This window comes from Zingiber officinale, chromosome 6A (assembly GCF_018446385.1).
Source record: "Zingiber officinale cultivar Zhangliang chromosome 6A, Zo_v1.1, whole genome shotgun sequence".
NCBI classification, from domain to species: Eukaryota; Viridiplantae; Streptophyta; class Magnoliopsida; order Zingiberales; family Zingiberaceae; genus Zingiber; species Zingiber officinale.
Genome location: NC_055997.1, coordinates 133,883,715 through 133,902,709, shown reverse-complemented (window position 1 = coordinate 133,902,709; position 18,995 = coordinate 133,883,715). Strand labels below are relative to the sequence as shown.

Sequence of the window (18,995 nt, the reverse complement as noted above, 5' to 3'; positions counted from 1 at the left end):
TATAAACCCTCAGGCCGGAAGACCGTCGAGCTCCGATATTAAAAATCGAGAGTCGTGCCGGCGACTATAAACCCTCTGGGCGGAAGACCGTCGAGCTCCGACGTTAAAAATCGACAGTCGCGCCGGCGACTATAAACCCTCCGGTCGGAAGACCGTCTTGCTCCGACGTTAAAAATCGAGAGTCGAGCCGGCGACTATAAACCCTCCGGCCTGAAGACCGTCGAGCTCCGACGTTAAAAATCGAGAGTCGCGCCGGCGACTATAAACTCTCGCGGCGGCTATAAACCCTCCGTGGGAAGACCGTGAGCTCGATGTTAAAATCGAGTCGGTGGCGACTATAAACCCTCCGGGGAAGACCGTCGAGCTCGGACGTTAAAATCGAGTCGGCGACTATAAACCTCCCAGCGGAAGACCGTCGAGCTCCGGAAAATCGAGAGTCGCGCGGTGACTATAAACCCTCCGGGCGGAAGACCGTCGAGCTCCAACGTTAAAATCGAGTCGCGCCGGCCTATAAACCCTCGGGCGGAAGACCGTCGAGCTCCGACATTAAAATCGAGAGTCGCGCCGGATAAACAACCTGCGGAAGACCGTCGAGCTCAGGAAAAGTCGCGCTGGCGACTATAAACCCTCCGGCCGGAAGACTGTCGAGCTCCGACGTTAAAAATCAAGAGTCGAGCCGGCGACTATAAACCCTCCAGCCGGAAGACCGTCGAACTCCGACGTTAAAAATCGAGAGTCGCGCCGGCGACTATAAATCCTCCGGTCGGAAGACCGTCGAGCTCCGACGTTAAAAATCGAGTCACGCTGGCGACTATAAACCCTCCGGCGGAAGACCATCGCGCTCCGACGTTAAAAATCGAGAGTCGCGCCGGCGACTATAAACCCTCCGGGCGGAAGACTGTCGAGCTCCGACGTTAAAAATCGAAAGTCGCGCCAGCGACTATAAACCCTCCGGGCAGAACGAAAGACGCTTAAAGATGAGCGGCAAGGGAAAGTAGTGACAAGTCATGTGCCATCCACGCCTGCGCGGAAGGCCTAGCTAGCCGAGTTGTGTGTCATAGGCCCCGACCAATTATCCATAAGCAGGTAAAGTAAGAACGAAGTTGCACAAAGACAAATTTTTCATTGAAAGCAGAGGAATCAAGGCCGACCGGCCGAATTACAAAAGGAGAAGGTTTTTTAGCCGAACGACCGAATTACATAAATAACTTCTATTCTAAAAAATCGTAAAGATCCTTAGGGATGGTGCTAAGGAGCGCTGCGTAATCCTGGGCCGGGATACTGGCGGAATCGGAGAGATGACTTTTGGACTTTAGATAGCCCGTTGTGGCGGTGATGGCAAACTCAAAGGCCGTATACATCCACTCGCACACTTTTTCTGAAAACTCGGCCGAGCGGATGTGCTTCTGCCTCAAGGCTGCAACTCGGTCGGGTTCTGTTTCCTGGTATTCTTTGAAGGTAGCTTGTGAAGCTTCAAGAGCTTCATGTAATTTCTTTAGCTCGTCCTTATGTTTAGTCGCCTCGGCTGAGCGGCTCACCTTCTCTCCGTCCAGCTGATCCATCAGCTCTTTGACCCGTTGCTCCAAGCCCCGTGCCTCAACATTCTTCTTCTCCAGATCGACGATAGCCGTGTTTTTCCGAGTGGTGGCTAGGCTTATTTTTTGGTCGAGTGTCTTGACCTATCGATTGAGCTCGGCCAAAGTATGGGCCTGATCGGTCATCTTCCTTTATTCAGCCGCCAACAGATCCTTGTTCTTTTTGAGCTCTTTCTGCAGCTCGGCATATGATGGACCTTGTGAGTCGGACGGGCCGCCCGGAGCCTTCAGCCTCTTTAATTCTTCGTCCACCATAGTCAGACGGTTGCAGACGACAATCTCCTCCACCCATCTCTGACATAAGCAAGATTGTTAATAGCCGACCGGAAAGAATGCGTAAAGGACTTGAGAAAACATACTTACCCCAGTGGCCTGTTGCATATGGTTGTTGGCCAGATTGCTGAGCGGAATCATCGTGACGCGCGCCCGAGCGTCGGCCCACATCTCGGCTAGGGGCCCCTTCATTGTGATCATGTGCTCAGGCGCGGTTGGTCGATCGGATTCAGGCATCAACTCTTCGGTGGGGAGATGCAAAGAGACTCGGATGGTACGGTGCCGACCAGAAGTCGTCTGAGCGGAAGCCGGGGAAGGATCGGAGGCCGACGCAGAAAATTGGGACAAAATCGTCGAACGTTGGACTTGGCTGGGAGCGGGCGGAAGGGCGCTGATCGGAACGGCCTCGAGGGGGTCCGCAGACGCGTCTAGTTGGGATGGCGTCCGATCGGGCGAGATCACCTCCACCTCCGGCGCTTTGCCGCGAGAATCGGGGGTGGCCCGCTCGGACGGATGGACCGCAGAAGTAGCCGAGAGGAGTGGTGTCTCCGTACGACGCCTCTTTTGTCGGAGGGGGCGCTCTTCCTCCTGAGCCGAGCCTTCCTCCCGGACAGAAGGCTCTCGACTAGCAGTTGCGCCAGCCGCTGGCTCCGGGAGAGAAGCTTGAGCGGCTGACTCCCCCGCATTCATATCGCTCTCTCCTTCATGTGAGCCGACCGACTCAATGCCAAACGCCTCCATTTCTTTGGCAATCGCGGCCTCGAGCGCCGCCGCTTTCGTTTTCAAAATGCCGGCCATCACGGACTCCATGACGTTGTCCGCTGCAAAGAAAAAAAGGAGAAAATCAGTTAGCAATCAAGATAAATGTACGAGTAAAATTCTTACCGAAGCCGCTTGGGAGGGGGGTCCTGATCGGACTCAAGCAGAATATGTACATCACCCCTTCTGGTAAGAACTTGTTGATGTCGACCCTAAGAACGGCTAGCATGTTGGCAGCGTGAAGATAGTCCGGTCGGGTCTTGAACCTTTTGAGCTCGGGGGAGATTGGTGGTCCGACCTGCCATTGAGTTCGGAAGGAGGCCCGTTCGGGAAGACGGAGATAGAAGTAGAACTCTTTCCAATGTTTATTGGAAGAGGGCAATTTATTAAAGAAAACGAAACCGGGCCGAGCCTGAAACATATAAGTGCCCGGCTCGGATTGTTTAGGATAATAAAAATAATAGAAGATCTCCGGTCGGAGGGGAATGTTGTGGATTTTGAACAAGACGACGACGCCGCATAGAAGGCAGAAAGTGTTAGGAACTAGGCTTCCGAGCAGAATGACGAAAAAATTACAAACTTCTACGATGAAAGGATGGACTGGAAAGCGCAGACCAGCTACGAACTGGTCGCGGAAAACACAGAAAGCTCCGCGCGGCGGTTTGTGTGGCCGAGCGGAGGGGGAGGGTAAGATAAGTTCAAAATCAGAAGGGATTTCAAAAGTGTCCATCAGAATATCGGCGTCGCGCCGATCGAAGCGCGACTCCATGGTAGTATACCATGGGCCGAGGGCTTGGTCTTGAGGCTGAGAGGAACTAGCCATTGTCCGAACGGACGAAACAACAAAAGGCGAAGAAAGGCAGATGATAGAAGGAAGAAGATGACAAACGGAACAGTGCCCAGAAGACCAAAACTCGGGAAAGAAACGCAAAGAAAACACAAGAACCAAAGATAGAAAAAGAAGAACCTTACAGAGAAGAATAGAGAACGATGAGGAACACGGAGTCACCGGAAGAGGTAGCAACGAGATCACCGGAGCACTGAAACGCCAAAGGAAGCTTCTGGACACGCGAAGACGCAAATGCGGCGAGGAGGAGGAGAAGGCGAAGGCTTTATAGAGGTGAGCCCGAGCGGCCTCAACCGTCCGATGCAGATCACGGGAACCGGAGCACGCATCGGGCCGTCCATTTTAAACCGCCTCGGTCTCGTCACCCGCGGCGCTGCCGCCGTACGATGACGGCAGCAACGCCACGTGGCATCCGGTCAATGGAGTGCATTTAATGAGCGCATGCTCGGCCTTAATGACGGAGATTGGCACAAATTCCGAGGAGATACAAGGAATGTTGGCGTTGACTGACGTTATAGCTGGTCAATGGAGGCCGAACAGAGGATAGTTGCACAGAGACGCCGCTCGGCACTAGAGGAGTCCAGTCAGTCGGACTAATCGCCTCCTTCGACTAGACTTGAGGGGGAGGCAAGTGATTCGGCAGTAAGGTCGGGGGACCCCCTCTGGAGGGGAGTCAACGCCACATGGAGGTCAAATGCCAAAAGGGGGTCAGCAGGAGGCCCGGTCGACCGGAAAAGGGGTGGGTCGACCGACCGATCGGGTCCAGGCGGAATCAAAGATAACCCGATGGGGAGTCGAGTTTCCGACGCTCATGGTGAACAGGGTCGTTGGGCCGAGCGGGCAGTTCGCTCGACCAAGGCGTAACGCATCGAGACTGTAAAGTAACAGTCTCAGCCGAGCACGCGATCGGTAATCTTTCCGGTCGGACGGAGAGGTGCCTTCCGAGTGGTTGGACACTCGGCTCGGGGAGAGAAGAGACAAAAGGACAAGGGGACATTGGGGAACATCTTCTGACAATGGGCGTGTTCGACGACTAAGTATATGCAGAATCCCACGGCAGAAGATTCTGCTGTCCCATCGTAGACATGCTCAGACTGTAGCAGTATGGTGTCAGGCATGCTTCTCTGTGAAGCCCATGCTACGGTATGGTAAAGGACACGTGTACGCCTCGGTAGGTGTGCATAAGCCTCCCCACAGCTCTATATAAGAGCCCTTAAACTTCGACGGAGGTACGCCATCACACAATTTCTCATCTTGGAAGCCACTTCATTATTTTCCACTTGCTTGACTTGAGCGTCGGAGGGTCGTCGTCGGGAACTCCTTCCCGGCACGACTTCCTTGCAGGTTCGCCGGAGATTGGTGCAGCTGGTTGAAGATAGAGGAGAGCGCCACGTCCCCAGCGTCCGTCGACTCAGCGTTCGGACAGGATCAACACATGTAGAATTTAAAAATCTACATTTATTATGGGGAAACCCATAACCTCCAAATTTTAGACCCAAAAGACACTATTTAAACTCTTTTCGGAGCCTTTGAGCATATTCTTTACTATTTTTAATAATTTATTTTTTTATGGTAAGTGCATGATCATCATTAAGTAGTAAAAATATCATCCTCAAGGATCATGGAGTTGATTACTAGTTTACATGCAATAGAAGATTATTTAAACGAGTCAAATTTGAGATAGTTGTTGCGAAAGCAATTGAACTAAGAAAATGAAATTAAAAGACGGGGAGACAACTAGTTCTTGAGACAATTATAGGACTTCAATTTCACAACGATGATTGTTGACGATATAATTGTTAATCCCTCTTTTACCTAAGAAAAATGATATTCATTTAGAAAATTCATCTAGAAAATTCTTAAGGATAGACACATAAATTTGTGGATCCCATCATTTATGTGTCTATCCTTAAGAATTTTCTAGATGAATATCATAGCTCTTTACCTAAATGTTAAATTATACTTGAAGGTGGTGCATCCTAAGGTATCCGATGCTCTCTTTCGAGAACACATCGGTGTATCAACCCTTACGTGCCCTCTTCTTTCATAGTAGTCAAACTAGGATGGACCCATTATACATATGATAATTAACTAATGGTATCTTCGAGAGAGTTTGGACTACTTTCATAAATTTGAAGTTTAATTCTTATAAGTCCAAGATTGGAGTTCAGCTTTTGGTTCTTCCTCCTTTCCCTAGAATCTATGCTAATATCCATTAAGACATATTAGTATGTTAAATACGCTAGAACCAAATCAAGGATAAAACATAGCATGCGATAAAAGATAATAAAATCAAACTACAATTGTCAATTCAACGTCAGGTTACTCCCTAATCATATAATTAAAGAGACTAGTCTATAAAAATGGAGAAACAAGCCAAAGACAATATTGAAAGCATTCTACAATTCAAAAGAATGAATGAAGTGTAGAAAGAACTTAGTTTGTAGATGTCGATAATATCTCTAGATGATCTCCACGTGCTCCTTAGCAGGCGGAATCTGTCACGCCCCCAGAAGAGTCCCTGTCCGAGAAAATTTCGGCAGCATCTCCCCTGTACGACGGACAATCAAAATTTTCTACAAGCACTAAATACTCAGCCACAGGCGGCTGGAATAATAACAGTAAATAAAATCAATCACCACGCAGTTTATATATGTATTCAGCCTCTGGCTGTCACAACCACGCAGTTAATAAAATAAACAACATAGTAATACTCTGACTCGAAATCAACCCTACTCAACTACACTCGTAAAGCCCAAATTCGATTTTTTTCTTACCTCTTCTGCCGTCCAGGCAGGCATGTAGTAGAGTAAATCCAAATCATACGAAAAGTCCATATGTAAGTCCAAAACAAAACTAAAAATAAAGTCTGATAGCGAAAAACTAAAATGAAACAACTCAAAAACCAGCAGCGGAGTAGCACTACGTGCAGTGGGGACTAGCGACTGGAACTCCCTCCTGACAGCATCAACCTGAAAATAACAACAATGGAGGCGGGGTGAGTCCAACACTCAGCAGGTACAGTTGATATGCAAAGTAAAGAAATAACACCTAGCACTAATCATGCGTACAGTCTCCTGATGAATAAAGGTAAATACCAAACTGAAGTAAGCAGGAGAGAAACTGTACTAACCAGGACCCGTAAAAGGACAAACAGTCCGAAAGGTATAGAAGACCTGTATGCATGTCAATCAAGGTATCCAAGCAATGTGCAGCATATAAGTGCAACAAACACAAACACAAACAATAAATGCATCATGCATATGATGCCAATGTCATGGTCACCCCTGACGCCAGTCAGCCGACTCACAACAACAGTGGGACCGAGTGGGTAGGGCTGTGACAACCGTGCACTCAGCAACACTACTCCTGATGAGTGATCGAGTGGACGGGATGCTGTCGGAGTACATACGTACTCCTACCCCAAATCATAAATGGGGGAGCGCCATGCTCTCATCTCCCGGTATACTGTGACGGGGAGGAATCTCTAACGTGCTACACGCTGCGTCACACTACCCATGAGCGGATCAACGGAGCACCGGAAGAGTCAAACTGACGTGCTACCACGCTGTGTCCCGCTACCCATGAGCGTCACAACGGAGCACCGAACAGTGATGAAACTGGCAAAGTGCTCGACAATAAAGGAGCAATCAATCACTCAGCATGCAATCATGCGAATGGTGCATGTCACTAAACATGGTAATATACTAAACCAATCTCTGGACATATCATAATGTGCACCAAAGCGAATGAATCATATCAAGGTATCTGATCATATAAGGTATCAAACCTAGGTCCTGACATGGTAAAATATGGTTATATCACTACCCATGAGCATGTGGAATTAGGTACATATCCATACAAGATGTAAACAAACAATCAATCAACAGGTAGCATGTATTGGGCAGTGATTAACCGAAACAAGTAAGAAACACAATTAATGCATCTTGTTAATTTAATTACTAAGCATATCAAAGACAATAAGTCAAAAGTACCCGCCTCTGATAAAATAGAAAGGTCTAAGCTGACTCCGAGATACTCGTCTCGCGTCAAAGTCCTGAATCAATTCGCACAGTTTAGCTAATTTAATTTTTAAACAAATAGCTAAACTAATTTCTAATCCACTGATCATTTAGGGTTAGTTTCATTAATCCTGATTACACTATTATATAACTTATAAACTTAAGTTATTAATTATTGCTAACACAACTAGCAATAATCTACCATGAAAATCAAAACTCTAAACCTTACCTCAATTCACGGCCGTGATTAATCCATAATCAAGGAATGTGTTTTCTGCTGGAACAAGGTGAGTGGCTGGAAATCCACTTGCGAAACAATCAAGAAGGAAACTCACTAATCAACAAAATAACTCAATTCAAAACATAACCTACTGACTTTACCTCTTCCTTGATGCCCTCAACCAAAGCAAGATTGCCACGACAAGTTCCAACAGCCCCAAATCAAACCTACTGGCCAGACGTAACAACCTACTGCCCTGATCAAGTTGCTGTCCACCAACCGGATCAAGAAGAAATGATCAAGAAATCACAAGACACTCTATTAACAATTAAAGTCCAGTAATAATTTGTTCCCATTACCTCTTCTTCGATGATGACAGCGAGAATCAGAAGTTGGTGAAGCCGCTGTCCACCAAACCCTATACACTAAATTAGCCATCCCACACCCAAGTGCTGCTCACGGCAGGATAAGAATCAAAGCACAGAATTGAAAACAAAAACAAACCCTAAGCCCTCACCTTCAGTCCCACTGGCCGGGTTACAACTACCCCCTGTCACCTTCTTAAGCTCTTGATTTCCGGCGACCTAGGCATAGTGTACAGAGGCGGCGTCGCATAGGGCAGAAACAAGGCCGCAATCACTCTAGATCAGAGACACAAGGAAGGGAAACTTCGGCCGGCGTACAGGGAAGTCGGAGAGGTGGCTCGTCACCGGCGGCAGAGGGGGTCAGCATCGCGGGCAGAAGGCCGGCGCTAGAGTAAAGCGGCGATGCTAGGCAGAGGCGACAGCGCTGCTCAAGTCCAGTGAGTGCAGCGGCTTCGGCAGGGCTCAGTGGCGGCCGACTGTTGGCTATGGTGGCGGCGTGAGGTGGCTAGGGCAGAGGACACAGGGGGAAGAAACCGTCGGCGCCGGCGGTTAGGGCTTTTTTTTTTTTCTCGGCGTCGGGTTCGGGAGTGAGGCTCGGGAGAGAAGGAACAAGGGGGGGGGGGGGAAGAAAATAAATGAAAAAGAAAAAGGAATTAGGAATTTTTATAAAAGAAACAATTCCTCGCTTAAATGGGTCGTCCAAACAGGCTTTTCCAGGCCCCATTTTTATCCCGTTAACTCGTCCGTACGAGCTCCGAAATATTCCCGAAAAATGTCCAAAAATTCCGAAAAATTCATTTATTAATAATCGTCATTTTTTCCGGTATTTTACATTCTCCCCCACTAATAAAAATTTGGTCCCCAAATTTCAGTATCTACCGTCAGCAAGTACTAATAACAAATAACAATAATAAATGTTGAACGGTAAATAAATCACATACCTCAAGTGAAAAGATGGGGATACTGAGCTCGGATCGTATCCTCGAGCTCCCAAGTAGCCTCCTCATCCGAATGGTGTTGCCATCCGACTTTAACTAGCTGGATAGTCTTATTCCGCAACTGACGCTCTTTTCGATCGAGAATCCGTACCGGAACCTCCTCATAAGTAGCATCAGGCTGAAGGGAACTGGAATATCTGTCAGCACATGCGTCGGATCGGGTACGTATCTCCTCAGCATGGATACGTAGAATACATCGTGGACGCCTGCCAGGGACGGCGATAGTGCCAACCAGTAAGCTACTGGTCCAATCCTTTCCGAGATCTGGAAAGGTCCAATGTATCACGGAGCTAGCTTACCTCTGAGGTCAATCTCTTCACCCCTTTCTTGGGTGAAACTCGCAAAAATACCTGGTCACGAATGGAGAACTCTAAGAGTCTCCCACTCCGGTCAGCGTAACCCTTCTGGCAGTCTTATGCCTCTAACATCCTCTGTCCGATAGTATGTACCACTTTGCCTCACGTTGAGCTCTATGAGGTCCCAACAACTGGGCCTCTCGGATTCTCGTCCAGATTAACGACTGAGCAACTATGGTAACAAAAATACCCTGCTCTGTCTGTCCCTGCTCCTCAAAGTCTAACTCGGAGAAACCCTAAATCCAGTCTGTTACCACTACTCGGTGGCAAACTAAAGTCCCTTTGGACTTCTGGTCAAGTACATCGGCAACCACATTAGCTTTTCTCGGGTGATAGCTAATGGTACACTCATAATCCTTCAGGAACTCCATCCATCTCCTCTATCGAAGATTAAGTTCCTTCCAAGTAATCAGATATTTAAAATTCTGATGATCAGTGAGAATCTCAATGTAATATCTTACAGGTAATGCCGCCAAATCTTCAAGGCAAAAATAATAGCGGCCAACTCCAGATCATGAACTGGGTATTTCTTCTCATACTCCTTCAACTACGGAGAAGCATATGAGAATACTCTACCGTGCTACATTAGAACAGCACCCATATCCTGTAGAAACGTGTCGGTGTAGAGGACAAATCCGTCCTCTCCAGAAGGTAAAAACCAAAAATCGAAGCCGACATTAGTCTCCGCTTCTGCTCCTAGAAACTGGTCTTGAAATCCTCAATCCAAGTAAACTTCACACCTTTCATGGTCAGGCGTGTAAGTAGCGTAGCAATCCGTGAGAAACCCTCAACGTATCTCCAGAAATATCGAACCAAACAGAGGAAGTTGCGAGCTTCCTGTATAGACTCTGTCTACTCCCAACGGTAACAACCTCGATCTCATGTGAAACCACGGTATACTCCTATTGGTGACCGTGTGGCTCAAACATCTCACATAAGACAAACCCAAAACGCACTACTGAACTTCGTATATAGATATTCTCATCGAAACATCTCTATCCTATGCAAAGATGATGTGCGTGACTCACCGCTGATTCGTAATAGATCACATCATCGTCTACAAAGACAATGGAATCCGATCCAAACATCATGGAAATACCAAAATCATCAAGTCTCTGTAAGCCTATATGGCCAAAAACCAAAACACATAATGTCCGTATCACAGACATTTCTAACCATAAGATCTATGATAATAAGTCAAAAATCTAATCATCAATAACATAAATCACCATAGAATAAATCCTCCAGTGTGAGAGCAACGCTCCATCACAGGAAACATCACATATGTGGGAGCAACGCTCTACCACAAATAGTCTGAAATAGGTATCTGCAATAAATATAGGAGCTATGCTCCGCTACCAGCAATCCGTAATATGTGGGAGCAACGCTCCACCACAAAATAATATTTAAGTACCCAAAGGCACCTAACTATCCAGCTAGAGACTGTACAAGATCTCTCTACCACAAATCACTGTGATTAACCTAGGCTATAACAACCTAGTAAACTAAGCAAATCCATCATCAACTCTATCAGTATCCTAGTGGGTTATCCCCTGATAGAAGAATTAGTTGATGAGTTAATCCAACAAATGACATAATGCAGTCACTCCACATTCTGCATTCAGCATAAGTAAAATCATCATGCTGCTACCAATATATACCTAACACACATGCTCACACAACATATGTATGATCGACATATTCCTCCAATTAATATACACCAAACATACTCACAACATAGGTATAAATCATCTTGATACCTCCAACAATGCATACCGAACCCGTGTACAAAATCAACATAGGTAAAATCAACAATACACCTCGAACAACACTCATATGACGTATATACACCTATGTCAAGAGTATAACCAACATATACTTCCAATAAAGCATACTAAATCCAGGTGCGCTCACAAATCAAACATAATCAAAAAGAAACCTCAAATACCACACCAAACACATATGTACATATCACAACTCAGATTAAATCGACAAAATGCCTCCATCAAAACACCACCGATGTACTTATACTACATCTCGGATTTAATCAACAAGACATCTTCAATAATACCTCCCGATACATACACCGAACTACATAGCTATGATCCATAAGAAACCTACAAACCATATCAGAACATGGATACATATACTATTTGCAAATCGACAGTCTTCCACAAGACTCTTACAACACATAACAATCAAAATTACATGCAACATAGACATGTAAAATGAGCATACCAGCTCAATCAAAGAGACCAACCTTATGCTACCAACACTCATGGATTACGGGTACATCTAAACAAGATTCATGCATATGTATCAAGCATGAATACATCACTCAAAAGTAACCCAAAATAAAGTAGCCTAATCATCCGGTAACAACCCTGCTCTAAGTTCAAAGGAACTAGTATCGGACAAGAAAGGTATACACACCCTGGTATAACATTGCAAGTCAATGCCATATGCTACCAAGACTATATCTAATGGGAAGATTTTATCATCATAAATCCAAATGTACTCTTCCAGTATACACTAGTAACGAGTGTATCCCATAAGTGTTAAGCAATTAGCTCTACACTTCCTTACATCAGTGGGGCCATATACCCCAATGCACCCTCTAAGTTATCCCACCAGATATATACAGTCCATGGTCAAAGTCTTCATGGAATAGGATACATCGATCCGCTATAAACTATCCAAGCCGACAATGATATACGGCTGAATCCGTCCTTTCCACGTCAGTACAAAGCATGTACTCAAATGTGCTCTAGATACATAACTAAGCACAAACAACCTAAAAGTTCAAACCTCTAAAAATAGAGTATGACAATCCTCTACTGATCAACCAACAAAACTAAATCATTCATCTACTAACTAATCAAGAATACCTTAATCCTCCACAAGCAACTAAGGTATATCAAACCACGATCAAATGGTATACTACATTATCAAATAACTAAATCAGTTTATGGGTCAATTCAACACTAATACATCATCTCAAACTAGAGAATGTCAATCCACATAATATCATATGAATAAATGTGTACGACCCAAAAGAAAAAAACTAGAATTCAATATCATCGAGACACCCTCATTTTTTTTTTATCCTCAAAAATATCAGCCCACTAATATCAGATGAATAAGTCTCTACTCTCCATGAGGGTAAGTTAGCATTCAAAACATCAAATCATTATTTATCCACATAGTTCAATATCAGATGAACAAATATCAATTTTATCATCCTGTTAACTAACCACAATTAACCAAATTTATTAAAATCAAAAATCTCATAGGCACATAAACTCTCTAGCTTCCAATTTATAATATGATCATCAACTATAAACATCAACCTGTGAACACCATACATGATACTCACTATATCACCATCAATGACAACCCAAATAAAAGATCATCAAAATAGTTATCCCCTAAAAGATCATCAACAACCACATAACATTTACTCTCTTAAATCATTAGAAATCAACACATCAAAATATTTGATCACACAATATCCCTCAACCTCAAACCATTCTCAACAATGATCAAACATGGTAACTCCCCAATAAACAATTTTCATCGTATCGGGTACCCTAATATCCAAAAGATATGAGTATAAAAACTCAACTGACTAAGTCAACAGGAATAGGTAAGTGTCATCCACTACCCAACTAACAATAGCAGAGACTGGTATGTGCCTCCATCTCCTACTAGTAGTAACAGAAGATAAAACTACTGATGCTATGATAAGAAAATCACTAGAGATAATAATCCTTGATATCTATTAAGGTCAATCATGCTCAATGGATAACCCATCACATGTAATATGTGCTACAACATCCAGACAAGTACTAAATAAAGAATGCTAATACCTGTCATAAACTATAAAATTAAACATCATACCTATATGCCGTCTGGAGATGTTCCGTCGCTGTCCAGTCCCCAACTTCTGACCTCAAAATTCCGAACATGAAAATCACCGAAAATCCATATAAATCCGAAACAAAAAGTCCAAAACATATACGTAATGGAAAATCCGCGGAACCAAAATAACTACCCAGTCTGAACCGCCAACTTGGGCTAGCACAATATATCCAGAATACTAAAAGCAGGTATCATAACCCGCTCTGATACCAATAAATTGGTATCAGCCAAATCTCGAAAATCTGCATCACACAAATAAAAACAAGTATCGCCCAAACCTGGCGCTTTGATACCAATAATAAATTGGTATCAGATTTTCCCAAAAATCCAAAATACGTAAACAAAGAATCGCAAAACATGCGCTCTGATACCAAATAAATTGGTATCAGATAAATCTCAAAAATCCAAAACGTATAGCAAGTACGTATACCTGCTCTGATACCACTAAATTGTCACGCCCCCAGAAGAGTCCCTGTCCGAGAAAATTTCGGCAGCATCTCCCCTGTACGGCGGACAATCAAAATTTTCTACAAGCACTAAATACTCAGCCACAGGTGGCTGGAATAATAACAGTAAATAAAATCAATCACCACATAGTTTATATATGTATTCAGCCTCTGGCTGTCACAACCACGCAGTTAATAAAATAAACAACATAGTAATACTCTGACTCGAAATCAACCCTACTCAACTACACTCGTAAAGCCCAAATCCGATTTTTTTCTTACCTCTTCTGCCGTCCAGGCAGGCATGTAGTAGAGTAAATCCAAATCATACGAAAAGTCCATATGTAAGTCCAAAACAAAACTAAAAATAAAGTCTGATAGCGAAAAACTAAAATGAAACAACTCAAAAACCAGCAGCGGAGTAGCACTACGTGCAGTGGGGACTAGCGACTGGAACTCCCTCCTGACAGCATCAACCTGAAAATAACAACAATGGAGGCGGGGTGAGTCCAACACTCAGCAGGTACAGTTGATATGCAAAGTAAGGAAATAACACCTAGCACTAATCATGCGTACAGTCTCCTGATGAATAAAGGTAAATACCAAACTGAAGTAAGCAGGAGAGAACTGTACTAACCAGGACCCGGTAAAAGGACAAACAGTCCGGAAGGTATAGAAGACCTGTATGCATGTCAATCAAGGTATCCAAGCAATGTGCAGCATATAAGTGCAACAAACACAAACACAAACAATAAATGCATCATGCATATGATGCCAATGTCATGGTCACCCCTGACGCCAGTCAGCCGACTCACAACAACAGTGGGACAACCGTGCACTCAGCAACACTACTCCTGATGAGTGATCGAGTGGACGGGATGCTGTCGGAGTACATACGTACTCCTACCCCAAATCATAAATGGGGGAGCGCAATGCTCTCATCTCCCGGTACACTATGACGGGGAGGAATCTCTAACGTGCTACACGCTGCGTCACACTACCCATGAGCGGATCAACGGAGCACCGGAAGAGTCAAACTGACGTGCTACCACGCTGTGTCCCGCTACCCATGAGCGTCACAACGGAGCACCGAACAGTGGTGAAACTGGCAAAGTGCTCGACAATAAAGGAGCAATCAATCACTCAGCATGCAATCATGCGAATGGTGCATGTCACTAAACATGGTAATATACTAAATCAATCTCTGGACATATCATAATGTGCACCAAAGCGAATGAATCATATCAAGGTATCTGATCATATAAGGTATCAAACCTAGGTCCTGACATGGTAAAATATGGTTATATCACTACCCATGAGCATGTGGAATCAGGTACATATCCATACAAGATGTAAACAAACAATCAATCAACAGGTAGCATGTATTGGGCAGTGATTAACCGAAACAAGTAAGAAACACAATTAATGCATCTTGTTAATTTAATTACTAAGTATATCAAAGACAATAAGTCAAAAGTACCCGCCTCCGATAAAATAGAAAGGTCCAAGCTGACTCCGAGATACTCGTCTCGCGTCAAAGTCCTGAATCAATTCGCACAGTTTAGCTAATTTAATTTTTAAACAAATAGCTAAACTAATTTCTAATCCACTGATCATTTAGGGTTAGTTTCATTAATCCTGATTACACTATTATATAACTTATAAACTTAAGTTATTAATTATTGCTAACACAACTAGCAATAATCTACCATGAAAATCAAAACTCTAAACCTTACCTCAATTCACGGCCGTGATTAATCCATAATCAAGGAATGTGTTTGCTGCTGGAACAAGGTGAGTGGCTGGAAATCCACTTGCAAAACAATCAAGAAGGAAACTCACTAATCAACAAAATAACTCAATTCAAAACATAACCTACTGACCTTACCTCTTCCTTGATGCCCTCAACCAAAGCAAGATTGCCACGACAAGTTCCAACAGCCCCAAATCAAACCTACTGACCAGACGTAACAACCTACTGCCCTGATCAAGTTGCTGTCCACCAACCGGATCAAGAAGAAATGATCAAGAAATCACAAGACACTCTATTAACAATTAAAGTCCAGTAATAATTTGTTCCCATTACCTCTTCTTCGATGATGACAGCGAGAATCAGAAGTTGGTGAAGCCGCTGTCCACCAAACCCTATACACTAAATTAGCCATCCCACACCCAAGTGCTGCTCACGGCAGGATAAGAATCAAAGCACAGAATTGAAAACAAAAACAAACCCTAAGCCCTCACCTTCAGTCCCACTGGCTGGGTTACAACTACCCCCTGTCACCTTCTTAAGCTCTTGATTTCCGGCGACCTAGGCATAGTGTACAGAGGCGGCGTCGCATAGGGCAGAAACAAGGCCGCAATCACTCTAGATCAGAGACACAAGGAAGGGAAACTTCGGCCGGCGTACAGGGAAGTCGGAGAGGTGGCTCGTCACCGGCGGCAGAGGGGGTCAGCATCGCGGGCAGAAGGCCGACTCTAGAGTAAAAGGTGCGGCGGTGCTACGGTGGTCAGTGGCGCTCGGCACCTAGGGCACGGCGACGGCGATGCTAGGCAGAGGCGACAGCGCTGCTCAAGTCCAGTGAGTGCAGCGGCTTCGGCAGGGCTCAGTGGCGGCCGACTGTCGGCTATGGTGGTGGCGTGAGGTGGCTAGGGCAGAGGACACAGGGGGAAGAAACCGCCGGCGCCGGCGGTTAGGGCTTTTTTTTTTTTCTCGGCGTCGGGTTCGGGAGTGAGGCTCGGGAGAGAAGGAACACGGGGGGAAGAAAATAAATGAAAAAGAAAAAGGAATTAGGAATTTTTATAAAAGAAACAATTCCTCGCTTAAATGGGTCGTCCAAACAGGCTTTTCCATGCCCCATTTTTATCCCGTTAACTCGTCCGTACGAGCTCCGAAATATTCCCGAAAAATGTCCAAAAATTCCGGAAAATTCATTTATTAATAATCGTCATTTTTTCCGGTATTTTACAGAATCTCTAGGCTCCTTTTTTACAATCCATCATTGCACTATCAATTATTGGTTTGAGTCTATTTATTCTTCTCCCTAATCAATCCAACATGATATTATTAATTAAATGTTATGGGTCTCTAATAAACTTGGTGCTCATGCTATTTGACACTAAGACTTAGCTTAAATGGAAAATATAAATATTGGTGTAATCGACCTCTAGAGTTTTGAGTGTTTATTTGAACAATATGTTTAAGGGATGTTAGTCAAGGGTGACCAAATAATTTGATCATAATTGATCAAGTTAAGTGTCCAAGCAAAGTCAAGATTGACTTGAAGCTTGGAAATGAGTGAGAAGTCCAAGTAGGACCAGATATTTGGCAAGGTTATATGATTTATAATCTACACGTGCTCCTTACAAAGTTATAAAAGGTTTCTCCACCTCCGGACAGTTCCGTAAAGAAGATACACATAGTGGACTCCCACTGAGTGTGTAGACTTTGGAGTTGGAAATCAAGTAAAAAAATATTGTGTCATTGTGTTTCTTTTATTGTTTTTAGTTTGCTTTATTCCGCTATCCTCCTCTAGTGTCGAACAAGATCTTAGGAGAAAGAGGAATGAAAATGACACACGATCTATTTAAAAATGATGAAATTTTTTAAATAATTTTGTGAGTTCTTTTGTTCCTCATGTTTTCCATGTAAATGCTAAGATTAAAAAACTTGACTAGGAAAATGCTAACAGAAATTGGAGCAAGAAAAAAATACAAATAATATAAACAAATGTTTCATGTGTAATGTGCAATGTGCAATTTTTGGATCTTTTCCTCTATCTTTCTTTTCTCTCCTTATTTTTTCCCCGTCTAAGCAAACTAATCCAAAGAGCGGAAGAAATATTTCCTCAACTCTCTTTTGATTGTTTAACATCCTTGAATGAGTACATTTTTCCAAGGCTTGGAACTCAGAACATTTTTAGAGAAAATTTTATATTTCTTTTTATTTTCTTAAAAAATACCTCATATAATTTTATTTGCCATTTTACTTTGATACTTTTATAAGTATTGTTAAAATATCTTTATAAAATTATTATTATGATTCTATTTCCATATATTTGTTATTATTATTATTATTAATTAACAATGATAGAAGTGGAGGTAAAATTAAGGAAGGGATGAATATAGAATATATTGACAAAAAGGTGGAATCATCATCCTAGCGGCCCGACCCCACAAGATTTTAGAGGAAGTAAATCATGATTAATGCTGGGCAGGATAGATGACTGGGGGTCAAAAGAATTTTTAGCGCAACAGACCAGAATTTTATCCTCTAGTGCAACTGGCGATCTTCGACCCCACAATTTCATTGGCAAACTACATGTACTTAATCAGCTGATCCAGTCCGTGGGGACTGATGAATATAGAATATATGCTTTTTAACCTGGGCGTCACATAAGAGGCTCTTTCGATTATTGGAGGTGTCTATACGTGAGAGATGCCCATGGCGGTCGTCCACCGCGGACACCCAAGCTAAAAGCCTGTATAGGTATATATATATATATAAAACTATTTTAAGAAAATGTATTTTTAAATTTGATAATTCTAATTATAATAACGGTAAATTAGAGAAAAATCCCTAATCATAATGTTAACTTTGCATGCAATCCCCATGTCCAAAAAACTTTGTTTCCATTCCCTGCATGCAAAGTATTACTTGTTTCAACTCCCTCATGCAAATATTGATACCTAAATTGCCCCTCAGATTTTTTTAGTACAAAAATTTCAAAATTGAGTACAAAAAGTCCAAAAATGAGTATAATTCTTCTTAAAGTCAGTACTTTATATTAAAAATCGAGTATATTTTCTATCAAAATTGTTCCTCTTATTTTTTAGGGTTTAGGGTTTAGGGTTTAGGGTTTAGGGTTAGGGTTTAGGGTTTAGGGTTTAGGGTTTAGGGTTTAGGGTTTAGGGTTAGGGTTTAGGTTTAGGGTTTAGCGTTTAGGGTTTAGGATTTAGGGTTTAGGGTTTAGGGTTTAGGGTTTAGGGTTTAGAATCGTACTCAATTTGATAGAAAATATACTAGATTCTAAGTTAATATACTCAATTTAAGAGGATTTATACTGATTTTTAGACTTTTTGTACCTAAAAATATCATGGGCAATTTGGTAAAGATACTTAACTGGGGAGTGAAAACAATGATTTTAATGGGTGGGGACTGCATGCAAAGATTTGTTTGTCAATAGGGACTGC

The 18,995-nt window shown here is 43.4% G+C and overlaps 2 long non-coding RNA genes across 3 annotated transcripts; both read right to left on the bottom strand.

Moving 5' to 3' along the window:
* Window positions 1–7,745: 7,745 nt before the first annotated feature.
* LOC121994442 lies at window positions 7,746–8,382 on the bottom strand. 2 transcript variants are annotated; one of them, XR_006115716.1, is made up of 3 exons: window positions 8,076–8,382; window positions 7,878–7,984; window positions 7,746–7,791 (listed from the first exon to the last, which is right to left on the bottom strand). It is a non-coding gene; the product is annotated as an uncharacterized LOC121994442 (long non-coding RNA). The 2 variants fall into 2 exon arrangements; XR_006115717.1 differs by having other exon boundaries at window positions 7,773–7,802.
* Window positions 8,383–15,300: 6,918 nt separating this feature from the next.
* LOC121994441 lies at window positions 15,301–16,193 on the bottom strand. The gene is made up of 4 exons (XR_006115715.1): window positions 15,889–16,193; window positions 15,691–15,797; window positions 15,539–15,604; window positions 15,301–15,344 (listed from the first exon to the last, which is right to left on the bottom strand). It is a non-coding gene; the product is annotated as an uncharacterized LOC121994441 (long non-coding RNA).
* Between the last annotated feature and the right edge of the window lie 2,802 nt (window positions 16,194–18,995).